This window comes from Durio zibethinus, unplaced genomic scaffold (assembly GCF_047325235.1).
Source record: "Durio zibethinus cultivar Kanyao isolate XHJ-2024 unplaced genomic scaffold, ASM4732523v1 HiC_scaffold_90, whole genome shotgun sequence".
Classification (NCBI taxonomy): Eukaryota; Viridiplantae; Streptophyta; class Magnoliopsida; order Malvales; family Malvaceae; genus Durio; species Durio zibethinus.
This window is the reverse complement of record NW_028322713.1, coordinates 102,653-108,652: the sequence shown is the minus strand read 5'-3', so window position 1 is coordinate 108,652 and position 6,000 is coordinate 102,653. Positions and strand designations below refer to the sequence as shown.

Here is a 6,000-nt window from a genome sequence, read left to right as displayed (position 1 = left end):
TAACATAAATGATTAGAAATTGATTGGGCCTACGAAAAAAGACAATAAGAGAATTATAAAATTAAGTACTTTATAAAAATATTTATTATTTGATTTTATAATAAAATAATTAATAAAAATATTTATAAATAAAATTAATAAAAAGTTAAAATTACATCTCAATATTTAAATATTTAAATGTACATATATTTTGATTAAATGTATATCTAACATATAATAATCATTTAAATTATAAATTAATACCTATTAAGCATTAAAGTGATAAAAATAATTTATATTTTTATTAATTTTATATCTTAAATATCTGATTATGATATCAATTAATAAAAATTTGTGAGATCACCCTTTTAGTAAATTTTCCGTCAGACAAATGAACCAACGGCTCATATATATTAATCAAAAAGTTATTTATTTATTCCTTTTTAATTTTACTTTTGTTCAAGCTTCTTGTTGACCGTAGGGTTGAAGCAGCAGATAATGCCACCACTCTATTCTCTCTCTTGCGAGCCCCTAACTCTCACTTCATCAAGTCTCAATCTTCTCATTTTTTTTTTTCTCTTACGATTCTTGTTTTTCTTCTAAAATTTTCTAATTTTCTTCAATAATGGGAGCTTCGTTGCCTCCGAAGGAAGCTAACCTCTTCAAACTCATTGTCGTAAGGCTTCGATTCTCTTTTCTCTCTCATTTTTCAGTTCGTATCTACGTATTTCTAGTTGGTATTTATACTTGTATTTTGCTTTCTTATTTTTTGTTTATTCGATCGCACTTCTTTTTTCTTTTTGTTCTTTGCTTGCAAAACCCTAGCTGGATACTGGTCTGTTTGCTTGCTGAGAAAATCGGTGGATATCAATTATAAATGGAAATTTGGACTAGATAAGCTTGTTTGTCAATTAGGTTTTTGCTTTTGGGCAATTTTTCGTATAAATTAAGTTCATTTTCTTTGTTCTGTTTAGTGATTGAGGCTTAATTAAGTTTATTGCTTTGCTTAATTTAGGTCAATGAATTCGATTTTGTTGAAAAGCAACTTTAAAAAATTGAATTTTGCTTTGACCTTTTTTTTTTTAAAGTAAGGATGCTCGTTGTGCTTTCCTTTTGGTGATAATTCATTTGTATCATCACGGAGAAAATTAGAGAAATGAAAATAAAAGGGTTTGGTGACTCTTCCTACTTTAGTAATTTCTCTTGCATGTTGCCAACTTTTTAAACTAGGAATTTTGTTGGTTCCTAATGGGAAACAATTGTGGCATTTTGGCTTTGACGCACATAAGCATTCAAGACAATAACAAACTTTGTGAAACAGTCTATTTAAGAATTTGATAGATTGACTGGGACAATTTTTAATGTAATTGTAGGCTTTGCAGGTTAAACTTGAATATTTATATATTTTAAGAACTTGTTCGTATTAGATATAGAATAGCAACATTTGGATGTTTTCCACACGCTATTGAGAGTTTTCCCCCCTTCCCTCTTTTTTGTCCTAATTTATAGTGAAAACTAGAGTTTTGACTGGTGAATTCTTACTCTATTTTAACTTCTATAGTAATGGACTCTTGACACAGTTTTTTTGCCTGATTTTTATGTAATTAATTTTTATCTGTTATTATACTCTAGCTAATTCTCATAACTGAATTTTTATTGCTTTGGAGGTCCATGTGCTATTGGTAAAGCTCTTGTATATTTTATCATTGCAGAAATCATATGAAACTAAACAGTACAAGAAAGGACTGAAGGCTGCAGATGCAATACTGAAAAAGTTTCCTGACCATGGAGGTCGTTTAATTTTAAGCACTTATTTATTTTTTTGTTTTTGGTTGAGAGGCACTTATTGTTTAGTGTTTATGTTTGCATGGTTCTTGTAAATGTACCTGTATAAAGATGCAAGAACTCTGAAACAAAAAGAACTTTACACTTTAGAGGAAAAAGGGGCTGTCACTAGATAGTTTATGTTGTTATCAAGGTTATTGGTTTCGATAATCCTTACAAGAATGCCTCTAAGTTGACGTGATTGTTTCTGTAGACTGTATGTTCCTTTCTCATGTCTTATGATTGATGTCATTTGCATTTTTGAAAGCACTAGCTGTATCGTGACTAGTCCATGATTTATGATGGTTCTAGAGATAAGTGGAACATTCTAGCAGTATCAATGTGGAGATATTCTCTATCAACTGAATATATTGCATTAATTTCGGGTATATAACTACATTTTTAACCTATACAGTTTGAAATCTGCAATATTTGAATACCTTCTTCATCTTGGTTGGGTTTTGTGAATATTCATTAGTGTGCGGTATTGGTAGAGTGTAGTAGCATTTTGTTTAATATATCCATCCTTTTAAATATGCAGTTTCCAAGTAATATTTTATGCTATCTGGTAACTGTTTGTTTGTTGTGTTTGTATGTTGTCATATGGGCTTTTATTCATTATTGTCAGAAACATTGTCAATGAAGGGGTTAACCTTAAATTGCATGGATCGGAAAACTGAAGCTTATGAGCTTGTTCAGCTAGGTGTAAAGGTTATCTTATTTATTTTCTTTTGGTTGCTATAATGTCAAAGCAGTGTCACTTTTTCCAACATTGTTTTCATGTTTGTGTCTTAAAATAGAATGATGTAAAATGTCATGTTTGCTGGCACGTTTATGGTCTCTATCGATCAGATAGAGAATACAGGGAGGCTATCAAATGCTATTGCAACGCTTTGAGAATAGTTCCAGACAACATTGAAATACTACGGGACTTGTCACTCTTGCAGGTATACCTTATTTACCTTCCTTCTCTATGATTTGTACATCTAGACTCAGTGTTAAATCTAAGATGTTTCTCTGTTGTATGCTTAATGTTAAGTAAGAACACTTACTTGTCATGGTATTTTTCGAACATTTAAAGGAGTTTCTCTGTATAAGATTTCTTGTAAGCTTTGTGGTTTGCCTAAAAGATTTTTCAGATTCCATTGTAGAATTTGAGAATCGTAAGTATTAGGGTACTTATAGGCAAGTCAATATTGCAACTAAAATAGTTTGGTGCCAACTTTTGTGCAACTGTAAGTTTCGTGGTAGTTGGTAGGGGCAGGTTCATTGTGGTAACTTAATATAACTGGATGAAAACACCAAGATCAGCTACATAGTTAGTAGTGAAGTGAAAATAAAATTTATGAAATTTGAAGCTGTTTAGTTGCTTGACGGAATCTACTAGTAGATGGATAGAAAAGGCATAATTATATTTAGTAACAAAAGAGACGAAGATATATGGCTTAAAACAGAGGAATGGAATATGGAGATAACTCAACTAAAAGGGAGAGGCTGTATGAGACCATGAAAAAACATCTTCTTAAACACTTAGAAAGTAGATGAGTCAGCTGGTTTTATAACTTTGAAAATTTAGATCATAGTTTTGGTAGAAACAATTTATGGCTTTAGGGGAAGGAAAAGGATATAACAGACATCATCTGATATTCTGGCAGCAGATTAATATGAGAGATGGTTCAGATTTAGTATCTTAATTGAAGGTTTTGTTTTGAGGCATACTCAAAAATTAAACATAAGTAATATAATCAGAAGCAACCAGTCTGATTTGATCCTTTCTTTCTCATTATACTGTAACAAGCAACCACCTTGAATTGATAGTTTCTGGTCTACCGCCACAGATCCTTTTTCTCTCTCATTCTACTAGTTCCTTAATGGTTGAAAGTGTTTATAGAATGACAAGTAATATAATCAGAAGCAACCAGTCTGATTTGATCCTTTCATTCTCATTATCCTGTAAGAATCAACCACCTTGAATTGATACTTTCTGGTCTACTGCCACAGAACCTTTTTCTCTCTCATTCTACTAGTTCCTTACTGGTTGAAGGTTTTAACATGAATGACCTTTGCAATTAGAAAGTGTTTATACTTTCTGGATCAGATCTGGTTCGGTTCTTCTCTTAACTTCATCTGCACATGTGCCTTACTGCTCCAGAATAGTAACAAAAGTCGGCGTCTTTGATACTGAAATTGATGATTTTCATTTCTATTATTCTCCCTTGATGCTTTAGCGCTTGCCATATTATGGATTCTTAACTCATGATTTCAGATGATTAAGTCATTTGTTGGCATTAACTTATTTGTGCCCCCCCCCCCCTTTTTATTTATGGTTTATATGCCTTGAAAAGTTAAAGGAAAAAGTATGAAGATGATGAGCATTTGTCTTTCTACTAAGATATGAAGTTTGAGAGAAATTTTTTGGATTTGATCATGGTTTGTATTTTCTCATTGTCATGTTTCAGGTTATTTCAGAAATTATTACATTTATGTTTTATCTCTTGCATTGCAGGCACAAATGCGAGATTTGACAGGATTTGTTGATACAAGACAACAACTTTTGCATTTGAAACCAAATCATTGCATGAACTGGATTGGCTTTGCTGTAGCCCACCATTTAAACTCAAAAGTACTTGTCCTTTATTTTTTTCTTAAAATAATTTGTTCCAATTCTTATGTCAACTTTCACCAATTTCTGTTGACTTTTATTTTGTGAAACATGTTTTAGAGTGTTGTTATTGTTATGTATACTTGAAGGTCCAAATTGAAGGGCCTTTTGGTATTGAAAGTTGAAATATTTGTTGATATAATGAAAGCCTTTCTTTAAATTAAATGCTTAATCAGGACTTAATGTTTCTAATTATATGATCAAATGGGTGCTAACATGGATGAAATTACTGTTGATTTTTAACACGTGGTCATATTGTTTGTATGACTTCAACTAAACATCCAATAAGATATCAAACTTCTTTTATGACAATACATGGTGGGTGTAGAATGTGTTAAAGATGTTACTAATATGTATAGATAGGTGGGTAGATAGATAGGTACCCTACTATTCTAAGCTGCTTGCACTTGCATTTATGAAATTTGGTTGCAAATTAGCCTTTTACAAACAATGCCTAGTTAACTGCAGAGTTCTGTTGTTTTTGCTATAGTTTTATATGGAGACAATGATGATGCCATATTTTCATTTGGCTTTATATATGAATGAATTGAAGTTGTTGGCACAACAGTTATGAGGGTTTTTCCTTTTCTGTCCGTCTTAGCCAAGTAGTTCTAAGTGAATGAAGTCTTATTAATTTCATTCATCCTTTAGGTATTTATGCTGTATTCCTTTTTTTGGTTGATATTAGTGGTGCAAAAGCAGTTGAAATTTTGGAAGCATTTGAAGGGACATTAGAAGATGATTATCCACCAGATAATGAACGTTGTGAGCATGGTGAAATGCTTTTATATTAGGTATTGGTTATGTACTTCAACTCCTTTTTTTTTTTTGCATGCATATGTATGTGGGATGTGGCTGTAATTTCACATGAGTTGACTTCATTATACAGACATTCAAAATTTTAGAATTTATACTAACATATAATGGGAGTGACTGATTTGGTGTCACTTGTTAACCAGATGCCAACACAGTTAGTGAAATTATCCATAAACCAAATAAAGTAATTAAATATACAAAAATTAAAGATTTTTAATGCCTTTAACTTCTTTATAAATGGGGTCCCATTTTTGAATTAATTCTAATGTTTTTCACATGCAATTAGAAAACCTACCCATTTCTTCTTAACTTCTTTTTTCCTTCTGCTTATTTTATTGCCAAAATCTCGTCTACTTTCATGTACATGTTACACCCATTCTTTCTACTTGTGAAGTACGGCTTTTCATGATTCTGTGTGTATGGCTGATAAGTTAAATTAAATCATCTCCAAGTTTACTTTAATCTGAGATGGAGGACTAACTAGTGGCCTATAGTGGTATTTGGCATCTATAAGATATTTAATTCTTGATGTATTCATGTTAGAGAGAAATATGGCTTGTTCACTAATTGTTGGGCCTTCTACAAGTAATCATATCTGTGGTGTTTGTACTTAGCAGCTCTGAATCTTAATAATTGCTAATCTCCAATTATATGTTCTGTGGAACCATTTCGAAATTTTTGTTTCTGACATCTTAATAAATTAGTCTATCTTTCTTTTT

The 6,000-nt window shown here is 31.4% G+C and overlaps 1 pseudogene across 1 annotated transcript in view; it reads left to right on the top strand.

Annotated features, from left to right (window-relative positions):
- The first annotated feature begins 452 nt into the window (after positions 1 to 452).
- LOC111295802 (N-terminal acetyltransferase A complex auxiliary subunit NAA15-like) overlaps positions 453 to 6,000 on the top strand; it is a 29,188-nt pseudogene continuing 23,640 nt past the window's right edge. Inside the window, exons 1-6 of the transcript XR_016335784.1 lie at positions 453 to 655; positions 1,692 to 1,770; positions 2,432 to 2,514; positions 2,604 to 2,750; positions 4,310 to 4,425; positions 5,154 to 5,259. The product of XR_016335784.1 is annotated as an N-terminal acetyltransferase A complex auxiliary subunit NAA15-like (transcript). The remainder of the gene's footprint in view (positions 656 to 1,691; positions 1,771 to 2,431; positions 2,515 to 2,603; positions 2,751 to 4,309; positions 4,426 to 5,153; positions 5,260 to 6,000) is intronic.